We start from the raw sequence: 16,953 nt of genomic DNA on the forward strand, positions 1-16,953 counted from the left end.
CTCTTTACACTCTTTGGAAGACCAAGTGGGCTCATCCACACCCGGATGGTCTCAGTAAATGGAGAGACTGGTTGAACCTGAGTCAGAGCACCGACCTTCCCTGGGCTCCTACTTGGTAGCCCGCTCTGGCCTGCCATTGGGGTTGCAAAAATGGCTCAGACATCTCGGAAGTAGACTCTCACATTCACTGACCATGTGACCGTGGGAAAGGTATTATACTTTCTCTCTCTCCCTCTGCCTGCATTTCCTCATCTATAAAATTGAAATGGTGATGGTATCTGTCTCTAGGGAGACTATTATTGTTGTGAAGCTTAAATATGAAAATTCATGTTAAGTGCCTCACCCAGGGCCTGGAACGTATAGTAGATGCCCAATAAATGCCAACTATTATTATGATTATTTTATAGAAGAACACTCAGGGCATAGAGGAGAACGTTATGAAAAAGACAGGAAGGCAGGGAAGCTTTTCTGAGCTAGATTTGGGGAAAACAGCAAGTTAGGCACAGTAAGAGATTAATAAAATCAAACATTTTAACAATATACTGTAATAAAAGTTATGCAAATGTCCTCTTTCTCTCTCTCAAAATATCACATGGTACTCACTCTTCTTCTTGTGATGATGTGAGATGATAAAATGCCTCCCTGATAAGATGCAGTCAGGTGAATGACGCATGCACTGTGATGTAGGCTACTATTGACCCTCTGGTGATAAGTCAGGAGGAGGAGGGCCTGCTTCAGGTGATCCTGGATCATTGAATCATGTCAATGTCCATCGTTGGATGTCAGGAGCAGACGGTGTCCGTGGCTGGGGATCCCGTGCGGGATGGAGCAAGGCGGCACGAGATTTCATCACACTACCCAGAAAGACATGCAGTGCAAAACTTTTGATTGTTTATTTCTGGAATTTTTCATTTAACATTTTCAGGCCACGGTTGACCTTGGGTAACTGAAACGATGGAAAGAGAAACCATGAATAAGAGGGGTCTACTCTATCTTCACCCCGATCCTAGCCTTGCTGTGCAACAAACAGCTTGGTTTTAGACAATAACAAAGAAAGATCTCTTAGAGGTTATGTTACAAGTCAATGATTTTCACATTTATTATTAGCTATTTTTAAACTCTTGCATGGAATGCAATATACAAAGCTGATTTTTTTAAAGCAATGTTTTAGTTGCGTGACTTTATTTTACAAATATAGATGATAACTTTAACTTATTATAAACTCAATCAATAAGAACAAGGCTGTTTTGATTAAATAAATTGGATGCTCAGGTTGATACAAAACTGCAGTTGTTATCCATAACCCCCCGACTTCACTTTTTTGTGTTTATCAAAACAGCCTGATAATTTTCATTAGTTTTTGTTGTACAGTATCTTGAAAACACTATTTACACAGATGAGTAGCTGTAAATACTGACAGGTTAGAAGAAAAACAGAAGGAGAAGTAAAGATGGCTTTGCAATCTTTGGATATTCTTGAAAGTGATCCAAAGGCTTAAAGGGAAGCCAAAGATATTATACAAACTATCCTAATCTAGATCATATTCATGGTGTAGAATTCATTCATTCATCCATTTATCCAATAAATACTCCATGAGTGGCTACCATGTGTCGTGTGCATTGCTCTAAACACTGAAGATGCAGCAGGGAGCTGCACAGAAGCACCCCTGTCCTCCTAAAGATAAGCACTTTAGCATGTGAGAGATGGGCAATCGATAAAATAAATGCTCCGTAAAATCTACGGCATCATTACGATACTATAGTATAATACAGTGACGAGCCCTATGGGAAAAAAATAAAGCAGAAAGGGGCTACGGACTCTGGGGAGGAGGGTGGTTCAATCTGAAACCGGTCAAGTTGGCCTCACTTGGAAGGTCTGAGCAGAAGTATGAAGGAGTGAGGGAGCTGACCTTGAGCCCAGGGAAGGGCATCTGGCCACTGCCACGGCCCCGGCGAGCAGGCTGCTGGACCAGTTCAAGGAGGAATAAGAAGGCTGCAGCTGAGCCTCTGGAGGCACTGAACAATGGGGAGAAGAGGAGATAAGGTCAGAGAAAAGGACAGGGAGGGATGGGGTTGGGACAGATCACAACTCTTCTCTTTCTTTCACATGCTCATCCAATTGGTCAGGAATGGCCTGGGAGGTCATTACAATGACTTTGGCTTCCTTGTGGAGTACAAGGAAAGGTGTTGGAGATTTCTAAGTGTCTGCCCTATGTTTTTACAGCTTCACTTGGGATGCTGGGTTGAGACCAGAGCGTAGGGAGTCAGGGTAGAAGCAGGGAGAAAAGGAGGTAATTGTAGTAATCCAGGGAGGGGTGGCTGGTGGCTTAGATCAGGTGGTGGTGGAAATGGTGAGAAGTGATTAGATTCTGGGTCTGCCTTGAAAATAAAACCGAAAGGAGTTCCTGACCAATTGGATGAGCATGTGAAAGAAAGAGAGGAGTCAAAGGGGACTCCAAAGCATTTGGCCCAAGCAAGTGGTAGGGTGAAAGGGGGGTTCGCCCCACCTGAGTTGGAAAGACTAAGGAAGGAGCAGGCTTGGAGTGGCTGTGAACCAGGACTTCCCTCTGAGATGTGTCACCTTCAAGATGCCCATTAGAAATCAAAGTGGAGATGGACAGAGGAGTCTGGCTATCGGGGCAGTGACGTGGTTCAACCTGGAACTGTCATCTGGGGAGTCATTGGCTGCAGATGGCGCTTAAAGCATTTGGGAGACCGCATGGGATCGGCAAAGCAGAAGGTGTGGAAAGAGAAGAGGCACGAGGGCTGAGCCTGGCGCTCGCCAACGTTAGGGGGTCAGGAATGGTTCAGTGGTTCAGCTCCTGCTTCAGTCAGGAAACTGACAAGGAGCCGGTGAAGGAGAAGGGATTGGAGGCCAGGATAGGGAGGTGCTCTGGAAATCAAGAGAGGACAGCGCTTTAAGGACAAGGAAGTGTTCAGCTGTGTCAAATGTTAACAGGACAAACTAGAGGTGGCCTGAGACTAGACTGCTGGCTTTAGCCAAGCAGAGTTCATGGGTACTGGGTGACCCTGGTAAATCCTGTTTGGATGGAGTGGTGGGAACAGAAGCCTGACCAGGTTATTGCAAGAGGGAAATGGAGGAGAGGGATTGAGACAGACGTAAAGACCGCTCTTGCCAGAATTTTTGTTATAAAGGAGAACAGAAATGAAAAGGCAGCTGAAGGGACAGGTAGAATTGGGTTGGTTGGTGGCTGTTTGTTTTAATGCAGGAGAGATCTTGGCGTGTTTGCACACCGATGCCGACGACCCGGGAGAGAAGGAACGTGCTGTGATGTAGGCGGGAGAAGGGCCTGAAGCCGTGTCCTTGGAGCGTAGAAGAGGTCAAGTTTATGGCAACACTGGAAGTATTATTTTTGCAGCCCTGCCCCCAGGCGATGACAAGAGAAGTGAACCCAAAGACAGCAGGGCCGTGTCTGGCCACAGAGTTAAATGGAAAAAGCAGGTTACAAAGCAGAATGAGGCCCCTTAAAGATACAGTGAGAACCTGTATACTTTGTACACAGAAACGTCTGGAAGGAAATGAGCGTTCATCTGGGCCAACGCAGAGCATTCGGGGCTAGTTTAGAACGGAACAAGCCACCAGGCAGACAGGGGAGAGGGTGGTTCCTTCTCCCCCTCAGCGTCAGCATCTGGCAATGGCAATGAATCAACTAGGCAGATGTCTGCACGTGGACTTCCTCGTTGCTTCTAGCCCATTGCTTAAAAAGGTCCCTGTTGGGCTTCCCTGGTGGCGCAGTGGTTGGGAGTCCGCCTGCCGATGCAGGGGACGCGGGTTCGTGCCCCGGTCGGGGAGGATCCCACATGCCGCGGAGCGGCTGGGCCCGTGAGCCATGGCTACTGAGCCTGCAAGTCCGGAGCCTGTGCTTCACAATGGGAGAGGCTACAACAGTGAGAGGCCCGCATACGGCAAAAAAAAAAAAAAAAAAAAAAGTAAGTCCCTGTTTCTTTCCATGTCTTTCTTCCCTGTGATTTTTTTGACCTCTGACAGGATCGTAAACTCTATCCCTATCCAGCCTGAACCCCTAACTTCAGAGTTAGATCATTTGCAGCTGCAGAAACAAGATTCAGTTGGTCCAAAAAGGCAGAAGTGGTCTGCATTGGAAAACAGCTTTGCCATGCTGCTTTGGTCAGCCGAAAGAAGATATGACCCTGGGGGCACGAACCTAAACTAAAAAGGCTTCCCTTCTGCTCTAAATTTTTGAAGAAGGAGTTTTGATCCGTATAAAACCGAGATGTACATCTCCTAATAATTCCTGTTTAAAACTTCCTATTTGAGACATTATGTTACTTTCTCTCCCAGAGTCCTTTAATTTCACCAAGATTGAAAAAAAGTGTCCCTGCTCCTAAGATCAGTTTTTTTCCTTTCTGGGTTAGCTTGGCCCCATGAGACGCCATCCCGGATAGGGAAAACGCTCCCAGTGCCAAGACGATAACGGTAAGAACAACAATAATTTCTAGAGTGTTTCATACATGCCCAGCACTGTGTGAAGGGCTTAGCGTAAGTTATCTTAGTAAGTCCTCACACCCAAACTATTATCAGCCGCACTTTGCCGATGGGTAAACTGAGGCTCAGAAGAGCTGAGCCACTTGCCCCCACAGCTAGTCGGTGAAAGAACCAGAAGTCGGTGCAGATCTGATGACCCCAGGGCCTGGACCTCTGCTCTGTGCCACTCCCTTCCCAGATACCATCACTAAAATATTAAAGTGGTCTCTCCAGATTAAGGGGTGATGGGCAAATTCTATTTTCTTCTCTTGGCTTGCATATACTTCTAAGACATTCCGCAATAAACGTGTTACCTTTGAGATAAGGCTAAGAAAATTAACATAAAATATTTTTAAAGGGTAAGGGAAAGGAACGCTGGACCCAGGCTCCCCCCAGAGAGGAGGGCTGTGGGTAGGGAACCTTCTGCTGTGTTCCTGCCTGGAGCTACCTTGTGCCGAGTGGCCACGGGGAGAGGCATCCATGGCCCACAGGGGCCTCCCCCTCAGTCCCGAGGGACAAAGTCCCTTAATGAAGGTGACCCAAATAGTTTTCTATCTAAAGCACGCAAGTTATTTGTGTCAAACCCACTCCATGAGGCAGGAGTTGGCAAGTTATTTTTGATTCAGTGAAAGTGTTCTCTGGAGCCATCAAAGCGTCTTGAAGGGGACTGTTCCTCTGGTTGGCTCTGAGGGGGCCCTTTCTCTGCTCTCAGGAAGCCCTGCTTTGGCAGGTGACTTTGCTGTGTTCGCCTCACTCTCCCACTGCTGTGTCTTACTAGCTTGGAGGGACCGGCATGGGGAGGGGAGGGGGGGTGTGAGCTCCCCCTAGTGCTGCTTTGTTGACCTTGCAGGAGACAGGGACGGAGTCAGTCAGCGCCTGCCCTGGGTAACCATTTCACAGGGTCCCCGTGATGGTTCATCACGTCACCAGGAAGGAGCATGGGCGGCCGGCAGACCCTCAGCCTTGCTAACTACGGAACACCTACCTACAGTTCTCCGGCTGTGGCTGCGACATCAAAGATCCAGAAATAACAAATCCACTGACCCATGGGAAAGCTGCCCTTACCCCCAGTGCCCCAACACCAGAGTAGGTGCCTCCCCATCTATGTTCTAGGCGGGAAGCTCAAAGCAGAACCCGGGTGACCAAGCGTTGCTGTCTGCCGAAGACCCAATTCTAGGGAGAGAGGTGCACTCTGGGCAGCATCCAGGAGTCAACAGCCCTAGCAGGGCCCTTTCTTTTTTTTAATTAATTTATTTTTAATTTATTTATTTTTGGCTGCGTTGGGTCTTCGTTGCGGTGCATGGGCTTCTCAATGTGGCGGCTTCTGTTGTTGCGGAGCACAGGCTCTAGGCACGGGGGCTTCAGTAGCTGTGGCTGTGGCTCGCGGGCGCTAGAGCGCAGGCTCAGTAGTTGTGGCGCACGGGCTTGCTCCGCGGCATGCGGGATCTTCCCAGACCAGGGATCGAACCCGTTTCCCCCTCCTTGGCAGGCAGATTCTTAACCACTGCGCTACCAGGGAAGTCCCCCTAGCAGGGTTCTTTACGGCCCTTTAATTGATGGTTTTCGGGGTTAAGCATGGCCCTCGGTGCTCTCATGGATCACCCCACTACAAATGGGGCTTTACTGGAGGCAGTAAAACAGTGCCCCCAGAGAAGCAACATAAGGGTGTTTGTGCGGTCTTGTCCCCCTGCAGATCTTTGGGCCATCCGGCCAGCCTGTGATTAGCATACATCAGTTTAATACTCAGCAGCGGCAGATGGGACCTCTCTTGATTGGCTTTTTACCTGATAAAAGCCCATAAAGAAAAAAGAGGAATGTAGAAAAAAAGAGTCACAAACTCAAAGACGTTGAAAAGAACTTGGAGATCATCTACTCCCATAGTCTACACCTACGGCAGACCTCACTGACCCACACAGGATTCTTTTCCACTGAGCTCAAATCCAGCTTCACAGACCCCGTCAATATCACCCATCAGCTGCGACCATCATCCATGCAGTTGGCATGCAAAACAAAACTTATCTGACATCCCCAATAAAATCCAAACCTATCCTTTTACAGGTGGGAAAACCAGGCTTACACAAGGGGCGTGACGATGGCCAGAATCATTCAGGGAGTCATGCCAGAGGCAGTTAGAATCTTGGGCTCTCTGACTCCATGGCTCTTTGTACTGCACCAGACCCAGTGTTCTCGAATTAAAGAATCAGGGTGAATGGAAGATAAGGGGAAGATGGAATAAAATGTCACCTTATGGAAAGAACACGGGCTTGGCTTGAGTTGACCTGGGTTCAAATCTGACCTTGGGCAAGTGACTTCACTCTTCCTGGCCCTCAGTTTTTCCACCTGCAAAATGGGAATAATAAGTCTACCTCATGGAGCCATTGTGATGCTCAGAAGAGATGCTGTCCAGCTCAGTCCCAACACAAAGTAGGTAAAGAGTGTATGTCACCTTTCCCCCTGGCAACATCAGGCTTCTAATGCCTGTCACTTCCCTCCATGCCTTCTTCCCGGCCCAAACACCGCCGGTTCTCTTGATTGCCATCAGTGGTGGATGAGGCTTTGGTTTCCACGGTTGCCCGGCCCTGCTTATTGGACAGATGACTTTCATTGCCTGCAGGTCTCTGCTCAGAGTTGGCAAGGGCTGGGGCCGCTGAAGCTGCAATTCCAAGGCACCTGGGCTCTCCCCACTACAGAGAGTGCCTCGAGGATGGTCCCAGGCTCTCTGTATCAATTCCTGGGGAAGGGTGGTGACTTTTTCAGGAAGCTCCACACGGAATCGGGGTCAAGTGCTCATTGAGCAAATTATTACTCAAACTCCAAAAGCCATCTCTGGCTCTTCCAGGAGCTCGTGGGCTCCAAGGGCAAGGCCAAGGTCTTGTTCAGATCTGCATCTCCTGTGTCCACACCTCCAGGCATGTCGTAGGTGCTCATGGTGGACTGTGTTATCGACCCCAGTTCTCCACCCCTCCCTGGACCCACACCCTTTCTCTTGTGACTCTGTAATACTCTCTCACTAGGAGCACAATTCCCCACTCCAGGCCTGACCGTGTGATCGTTTTGACCACAGGGATGTGTGTTATTTACCTGTTTTGCTGCTGTAACAAACTACCCCCAGACTTAGGAGCCTGAAACAGCACATATTTATTATCTTACAGTGTCTGAGGGGCAGAAATCTCAGCATGGCTTAGTGGGTCCTCTGCTTCAGGACCTCTCACAGGGCCACAATATGTTGTCGGCTGGCCTGTGGTCATCTCCAGGCCTAACTGAGGAAGGTTCTCCTTCCAAGCTCATGTGTTTTGTTAGCAAATTCAGTGCCACGCAGACTGTTGGCTGGAGGCTGCCCTCAGTTCCCGGCCACATGGGCCACTTCAAAGCATATAAGCCAGGGAGATAATAAGAGAGAATCTGCCACAAACTCCCATAACCTAACCACAAAAGCCCATCACCTTTGCTGTGTTCTATCAGTTAGAAGCAAGTCACAGGTCCTGCCCATACTCAGGGGAGGGGATTACCCGGGATACAAGTGCCCAGAGGTGAGGATCACTGGGGACCATCTTAGAAGTCTGCCTACTGCAGGATGTTTGCAGATGCCACAAACAGTCTTGAGAAGCATGTGTGCAACTGAACTTGCTTCCTCTTGTGCTTCTGCCTCTACCAGGAGCAGCATATCCCCGAGGGAACCCACTACTCCCAGAAGGAGGCTGAGAGACCCATGATGCAGAGCTAAGTTCCCCCAGCCAGCCCCACCCTATAGCAGAGTCCCCAGTGAAAGTGTAGACTCCCAAGTGAGCTCAGCTGAGACCAGCAGAATCACCCAGTGGAGCCCCACCCAGATCAGTTAAACTTAGCAGATGCCACTGAGGTTCTGTGGTTGTCTGTGATACAGCAAAAGCTAACTGACGCCATGAACAATAAATATTAGTACAATACATAAGAATTTATTTTGCATCTCAGTTTTCTCATCTGTAGAAAGGGCATGATAATGTTTATACCTCACAGGGTCATGATAATGACCTCACAGGGAAATACTAGTATTTCCAAAATATTTAGAACAGTAGCTGGTATATAGTAACCACCGTAAGTGCTCATTGAATTAAAATAAATAAATCAATAAGAGCTAGCTAACCTGTTTGAGTGTTCATCAGTTGTTGAACACTTTATATGCATTGTCTCATTTACTCATTACAAGAATTCTATGAGGTTGGTTCAATTATTATCTTCATTTCCCAAATGGAGCTTAAAAAGTGTAGGAAATTTGCACAGAGAATACAGCTAGTGTGTAAGGAAGCCAGGATTCAAACTAATGATTAACTCAATAAAACCCAAGATTGGAAATCTAAGAGCACAGAGTCATCAATGAAGAGACTGGTAGAGTAATGAGAGGGGCAAGCAAGTGAACCGGGGTGATTCAGGACAGGGGCTGCGGAAGCAGGGCAGGCGTCAGGGCATTCCTTTTGTTTGTGCCTTTATGCATCTCTCACAAGAGACCTTTTCAAACAAGAAAGTCAATTGGAGATGGGAATTAGATGCTTCAGTTATGACTGCAAGATGGAGGTCAATCAGGTGAAAGTTCAGAAAGGGGTCAATGTCAGGAAGAACTAGATAAGAATCACAGCTACTAAACCATGAATAGATGTCTGAGGAGGCAGTGGGCTCCACCACAGTGTGCAAGCAGATTGTGGAGCCTGACGTGCCTAGAATGTCGCACAGAGATTGCTGCCCTGGAAGGGAAGCCAAGTGACTGACCTTGTAAGACCTCTTCCAGCTCTGAGTCTGAGCCTCTAAGGAAGCAACTGAGTATGTGGGAGCATGACCAAGACTGGCCAATGGGGAGCGGTCACCTGGTTCATTTCTGATTCCATGGCAAGAAACAAAGACAATTTACAATAAAGCTCTTTTTTTTTTTCCAAAAAAATAGTTGTGGATAATCGGTTATAATTCCAAGCACTGAAGGTGGTCAATGAAATTAATCATCATCGTGGTCCCCAGCAGACAGCTTGAATGTTGTTAACCCTCACCGGGACCACGGGCGAGGGTTACCTCCCTGCCCAAGCCCCTACTTAGACCTGACCAAACTTTGCTCCCTGACTTAACCTCCTTCCCTTTCCTTTCCTTCTCTACCTGGCTTCCCCAAAGCTCATTCTCTTACAATGGAAAGAGGCAGCTCCTTCCTCTCTGGCTTTCTGCTGGTGTCCCCATCTCTTCCTTCCGGAGTCTCCTCAACAGCCATCATCTCTGCTCTCCCTTTCCTCTGCCCACCTTCCTTTCTTACCAATCCTCAATCCTCCACAAGGTGATGTTAGCCACCCCGTGGGGTGTGGGCCACCCATATGCCAGCAACTCCCTGGTCTCATGCTCTAGCCCAGATCTCTCCCCTGAGCTGAAACTTGTATGTTCAACTGTGGCTAGATGTCTCCACTGAATGACCCCAGGCATCTCCGAATCAATCTTTGCAAAATTTCCTCTTTACCTTTCACCCAAAGCAGTCCTTTTAAATGGCATCATCTACTGTTTTACTAAGCTGTGTGTTCTTGGGTAACTTCTTTCCCTCTCTGAACCTCAGTTTTGCCATCTGCGGAATAAGGAGGTTAGATTGGGTTATTTCCAAAGTCCCTTTCTTTCAATTCTGACATCTTGTTACTCTAAGGTTTTAGGACAATAAATGGTGCTATGTTCTATTGGGTTAGAAGACAATATAATTTAAAATAATAATAGTAATAATAATAATAGCTGAACTTTATAGTAATAGTAATATTATTATTAATAATAATAGCTGAACTTTATTGACCAATTACATGTGCTAGAAATTTCTGTAAGGACTATCTATGGATCACCTCCATAGGGTGGTCCCATCACCATTATCTCTATTTTATAGATTAAGAAACAGAGGTTCAGGTAGGTTAGGAAATTTGCCAAAGACACACAGCTGTGGTTGCACTAAGATTCAAACCTCCATGATCTGGCTCACATTCTTGGGCTCTAGACATGGGTCAGTCTTGAGTTTGAGTCTTAGCTCCAGATTTTTTAACTGTTAATTTTGTCAACTCTGCCCTTGGGCAAATCTTTTGCCCTTTTAGGACTCAGTTTCCCTATCTTCCAAATGGGAGCAGTAATCATAGTATTAACTCACTTGCAGACCTGCAGGATTAAATGAGATAATACTTTGAATATAATCTAAGGACTTTTCTTGTCCCACACAATGCTGAGCCCTCCCACCCAGGATGAAGTGTGGCTAGTCCCCCGGGCTCTCGCTGCAGTAGGGAAAGGATACCAGGTAGGAATGCAGAGAAAGGCTGAAAAGCCTAGACCCTAAGAAAGCTAGGACGTAAGTATCGACTTGGGGAAAACACTGTTGACTCAGAGCAAATCTTCCCGTTCTCCAAGCAGAAGAGAAGACTTCTGAGAAACACTGAGTGAGTAGACTTGGGGCTTTCCTGAGAAAGAGTGTCCATCCTGCCCAACAGCCCAGGTCTCCGTGTGGGGTGGGGGAGAAGGGAGGGTGATAAATTCCAGATAGGTTCCGGGATCTGAGAGCAAAGGGGACTTGTGGCCCTCCTCACCGCCTCAAAAAATCATTCCACAGAAGGAACTGTCTCATGTCTGGGCAGAAGGGCCAGAGACCACCTCCCAGCATTCTTTGCTCCCAGGTGGCTCAGGAACTACAGAAAGTTTCTGGGGCCAGAGCAGTGAGGATGTAACTGACAAGACCATCAGAAGAGGCTTTGCCGTCCAGAGGAAGGAGGACCCAGCGCAAGCCCACAGGGACCATGGGGTGGGAACCAGGATATCCTGGCAACCAGCAGGTGGATAGATGACAGCATACCTGGTACCAGATACCCATACCCTCTTCAGGTCCCACAATGCCTCCAGGCCCTGAGAGGCCCCCGGAACTTAGGAAATAACCCTGGGGCAAGGTGGTACCCAAAGGGCCTGAGGTTCGGTTTCTGCCATTCACCAAACTGGGGGCTCAAAATAAAAGCTTAGTTCAGGTAGGAAAAAAGAAAGGAAGTGACGGTTCAGTTTTTGTCCCTCTGGGTCTCTGGACTCTTACCATGGCCATGCATACGTAGAGCCCTCAGCCAGGTGCTTGGCACGCGTGAACACAGGATGCATGACTGCTGACAATGTCACCACCTCCTGGGGGAAGCTCCCTCCTGTCCCAGCCCTTCATGGTCAGTCGGCATCTGGGCTCCCTGGGACAGAAACAAAATGGGGCAATGAAGTACGTTTGCTCCCTAGTCTTTGCAACCCCAGGCATCTTCTATCCAACTCCAGAAAAAGAAACCACCTTCCTCTCCCACTAATAAGAGAAGCTGAGTGATGCCACTGTGAAGATGAAGTGGCTTCTGAAGATGATTCTTTGACCCTGGAATTCAACTTGAATTGTGTCTATCTGTTCATTAGTTAATTAGTTCATGAGTTTGTTTACTTAGTAACGGCCAAATTCTGGGAGACACAGCTACGGGAAGGAAAATCCTTTAGATTCATGCAGCTCAAACATTAAGGTACCACATACCACGTGGGGATCTTGTTAAAAGGCAGATTATGATTCAAGGCCTGGAAAGGGGCCTGGGTCCTACATTCCTCACCAGCCCCCGGGTGATAGTAACCCAGCTGATCCACAGACCACATTCAGACCTCAAAAGTCAGACACACTGGGTTCAAATACCAACTCTGGCTCTTGGCGGCTGTGTGAACTTGAGTAAGTTAATGAACCTCTCTGAGCCCCAATGTCATCTTTTATTAAATGAGATTATATAACTTCTTCATGAACGTTTGTGTAAGTTCTTAAAGACTCTTCCTCAGAGCATGGCATGTCATCAGCATTCAACAGGTGGCAATGTGAGTTATTAGGACAGCCTGGCCCCATTTCTGCAGAATCTGGGGACACACCTTTCTGCCCAATCCCAAGGATTCCTCTTGTCCTGATATTCTAGTAGTCTGTGGAAACAGAACAGCTCTGGAATGGAGAAGACGGGGGCTGTCCACAGGGAGGGGCAGCATTTGTCTCCACTGTCAGTCTGTGGTTGGTTATCATTCCAGACCAGCTGGAAGCAACCTGCTCTCAGAGCTGATCCTGCCTGGGCAGCAGCCCTTGTCTCCCCTCTTCAGGGGTATCGATCCCCAGGAAGCTCAAGATGTGCCTTTATTATTCGTTTGCTGCAATCAGCACGAATATTAGGGCAATTCCCTGGCTTGAGATCGATTTGCCAGACTGAGTCTCTCTCTGAGGTCCCCAGAGCCAGTGGCAATTTGGCAGGACCCAACCCTGGAAGTAAAATTTCAGTTAAATATACTGGAAATTAGATTAGATTTTATTAGTGAGAGGAAAAAGGAAAGATGACAACAACCAAAGGCTCAGAGGGGACAGGCGTACGTACACCAACAGACAAACCCAAAATGAAAAAACCACTTTGCAGCCTGACTCACCAACCTTGAAGAGCCAAGGAACAACTGTCCAGCTTGGGGCCAAGAGGAGGCGGGCTCAGCTCCAGTGCTACCCACTGGAACGGAGATGGCTGTCACCACAGAGAGGCAGGGCAAAGCTCTGAACGCACGCTGAGCCTCAGTGCAGACCGCCTAGGTGAAAGAGTCAGTGAGATCCTGAACATTGCCCACTGCGAGGCATGGACTGGGTGATCAGAATAAGAAACACAAAACTCACAGTAAGAAATATATTTTACATCCTGGTCCTGTGCAGGCATATGTCTATTTCAATAGCTATAACAACACACAGAGTGTAAACAAAATAATATCCTTCCTGCACGTGTTAATAACTGCAAACACCTAGAGCAATTCCTATGCCCTATAATCTAAATTTTTTATAAATAATAACTTATCCCTACGAAGTGACTGCTATAATTATACCTATTTTATAGATGAAGAAAGTGAGGCTCAGATTCTCTTGCATAATTTGCCCACAGTCCCAGAGCCAGAAAATGGCAGAGCCAAGAATCAAATCCAGGCAGATCCACTACACTACTGCATCTCGTAATTTCTGTTTGATTCTGTCCTGGTTGGAGACCTGCTACACTGATTTCATGATCACCAAAGGATCTCAATCTACAATTTGAAAAATGCAATTCTAATATGTCCATGTGGATATGTCCTTCCCACAATACTGGGTGTGACTCTAACTGGGGTAGAATTTTTCATTTCTTCTACCACTACCAACCTGATTACTCAGCACCCTCTTGGACCCACTTTATCGGTAGCCCCCAGTAAAGACCTTTAGAGTTGACTGAGAAGCAGGCGCATTTCAGAAAGCTGTCTTTAGTGACGGTAAAAATAAAAGCAGTTGTTAGTCAACCGTATGTGCCAGGTTGGGACCGGGGATTTCCATTCATCGAATCACGGCATCTCATGGGGATCTCTGAGTGACATATTAGCATCCCCGTATCACCACTAGTACAATCAAGGTTCAGAGAGATGTACCACCTTCTCCAGTATCACCAGGCTAGCAGGTGACTGCCTCAGGATTCAAGCCCAGGACTGCCTGTCAACTCCATCGTGGGTTGAACGGTGGCCCCCCAAAAGATGTATCCACCTGGAAACTGTGAACGCGAGCTTATTTGGACAAAGGGTCTTTGCAGATGTAATTAAGGAGCTCAAGGTGCGATCTCCCTGCATTAAGCATGTGGACTCTAAGTCCAATGACACCTATCCTTATAAGAGACAGAAGGGGAAGAGACAGACAGAAGAGAAGTCCATGTGAAAACAGACAGAGATTGGAGTGATGCTGCCACAAGCCAAGGAATGCCTGGGGCTTCCAGAAACTGGAAACGGCAAGACAAGATTTTCCCCCAAAGTCTTCAGAGGGAAAGTGGTCCTGCCAACACCTCGATTTCAGATGTCTGAACTGCAGAACTGGGAGAGAATAAATTCAGTTGTTTGAAGCACAAGTTTGTGGTAACTTGTTACGGCAGCCTTGGGAAACTAATACAGGCTCCTACTTCCTTGAACTCTCAAATATCCCCAGCTTAATAGATGCACCTCATCCTTGTTTCAGGAGGGTCTTCTCACCCTTGGGACCAGTAGGTAAGGATTCTATCTTTGTCATTAGAAAGACCTGGCCCTGAGTCTCCACTCCACCACTTCTTGATGAGGTAATTTTGGACAAGTCCATTCACATGAATTTCAAAAAGGCAAAACTAAGATAAGGTGATTAAAGTCAGAAGAATAATTCCCTTGGAAGGGCCAAAGGAACTTTGGAGTTCTGGGAATATTCTATGTCTCAATCTGGGTGGTGGTCATATGGAGTACACGTATACAAACACTCACTAAAGTGTACACTTGACATTGATCCAATAAGTACCCCTTACCATATATATTGTATATGTTGCACCTCAATTCCCAAAAAATATTTTAAATAGATAAATTCAGCAGCAAAGATGAAATGGAGGCCTGGATGGTTAGGTTAGCACAGTTCTTAGCACAGAGTAAGAATTCAATACATGTTCAGTATATTTCATTATTATCCAGTGGTTTTCAGGAAACTAAGGGTGTGCTTCAGCGTGAAGAAGCCCCTCCCTTGCCTCTTTGAGTGTCTCTAGTTTCCTCAGCTAATCTAGGGAACCTGATACTTCTCTGGGGATCAGTTTGGAAAGACTATTCTCTAAGTGCTTTAATATTGGTCCTGAAACCCGACTCATGAATGGGCCTGGAAAGTTCCCAGCAGGACACCGTTGGTTTGCTCTACGGTGTAAGTCTTAATCTCTTGCCCCTGAGATTACCATGACAAAAATACATAACATTTTCCTATGCAATGGGCTTGAATTATCCCAGGGATAATGGAAAGGTATTTTTCATCTTTAGGGTGTTAATGAATATAAATGGGATTCACAGCCCATTTCTCTGCTTTTTCTTCCCTCTGGGAAGTGAGATCATAGGAGGAAAACTTCCAGGGCAGGAAGGGAGAGGATCCCTTGTGTTCAACCCTCCCACTTAAGACATCTCCGAGTATGGGAATGACTTCAGCAACCCCAATGGCTTCCCTTTCTGCCCAATTGGTAATAAACTCCTCCAAGTAGAAAGCAATTGATTTATCACATTACAAGATTTTTTAGCTACAAGGAGTTGCCAGCCAACAAACTTTTCTAAGTGAACCAGGGACCCAGTGAATGCAATGCTTACACATTTTTTCTAAGATAGACTACTTCTCTTTCTGCTTGTGGCTTTCTTCTGGGCAGTAGGGAAAGTGTTATCTTGATCCAAATTAGTCCATCTCTCAGGGAAATAATTCTGCCACCTTCCCCCCTCTCATGTTTCGTTTATGGTGGATTAATTTCAGAACCCCGCAAGTTCTCTTTTTCCTCTGGTCATTTTTACATGTCATTCGCTGTACCTGGAATATGTCTCTCCTCTCTTTTTCACCAAGGAGAGGTGAGAGTCGCTAAAATGGGGAGGGGGGCGGTACCAGAAGGAATCCTTGTGGCAATAAAATGTTCTGATCTGAGTAGATCAATGTCAGTATGTTAGTTGTGATCTTTGACTAACATAGTAGAGATGGTGCTGTTGGGGGCAAGTTGGTAAAGGGTACACAGGATCTCTCTGTATTATTTCTTGTAACTTTATGTGAATCTCCATCTCACAATAAAGCATTTGATTTTCTTAAATCTCCTTGGATAGCCTAATATGCAGTCAGGGTTCAGAATGATCACTCCCGCCCAACACCACCCAAGAGAAATTTCTGTGATGCTGGAACTCTTCTATCTGCATTTTTAATACAGTAGCCACTAGCCTTAATAGCTGCATATAGCCGTTAAGCTGTTGAAAGGTGACTAGTGTGACTGAGGAACTAAATGTTTAATGTTGATTAATTTAAATTTAAACAGCCACATGTGGTTTCATTCGTTTGCTAGGGCTGCCTTAACAAAGTACCACAAGCTGGGTTGCTTAAACAACAGAAATTTAGTCTCACAGCTCAGGAGGCTAGAAGTCCAAGATCAAGGTCTCCGCAGGGTTGCTTCCTACTGAGGGCAGTCAGAGAGTATCTGGACTTGGCAAGATGTGTTTTAAGAGAGCAAACCAACTCCTCTAAAGCAGAGGGTTGGGAAAGATGAGTAGAGATGAAGCTGGAAAGATAAGTTCAGGCTACAGACCATTGATCATTTAAGGAGCTACCTGAAAGATGCCTCTTGTCCACAGTGCCCTGGGCTAGCCCTGGACCTAGATTCAAGTGAGATTCACCATCGCTATCATCAACACCATCTTACTCACCTTCATCATTATTACATCATTATTTGCAACATTACAATCATCAACATCACTGTCATCATCACTGATGTTGTTGCCACCATCACCATCATCACCATCATCATCATCTTCTTCTTCTTCTTCATCATCATCACACAAACCTCTTCTGAGGAACTCTGACTCTGTGAACTGTGGCTGAGAGCACTGGGCTTGAGGGTCAGGCGCATGAATTTGAATTCCAACTTTATCACTAACTGT

At 46.6% G+C, this 16,953-nt stretch overlaps 1 long non-coding RNA gene across 3 annotated transcripts in view; it reads right to left on the reverse strand.

Moving 5' to 3' along the window:
* Positions 1-16,953, reverse strand: part of LOC307189385 — a 217,503-nt gene that overhangs the window by 55,745 nt on the left and 144,805 nt on the right. The window contains exons 3-5 of one of the 3 annotated variants that reach the window (XR_013829174.1): positions 11,552-11,693; positions 6,748-6,843; positions 648-946 (exon numbers count right to left, since the gene is read on the reverse strand). This is a non-coding gene — a long non-coding RNA (uncharacterized lncRNA). Of the gene's footprint in view, positions 1-647; positions 947-6,535; positions 6,844-11,551; positions 11,694-16,953 lie in introns of those variants that run through there. The other 2 variants (XR_013829175.1, XR_013829173.1) reach the window with 2 other exon arrangements.

The sequence above is a fragment of the Stenella coeruleoalba genome (assembly GCF_951394435.1).
Source record: "Stenella coeruleoalba genome assembly, chromosome: 7".
Classification (NCBI taxonomy): domain Eukaryota; kingdom Metazoa; phylum Chordata; class Mammalia; order Artiodactyla; family Delphinidae; genus Stenella; species Stenella coeruleoalba.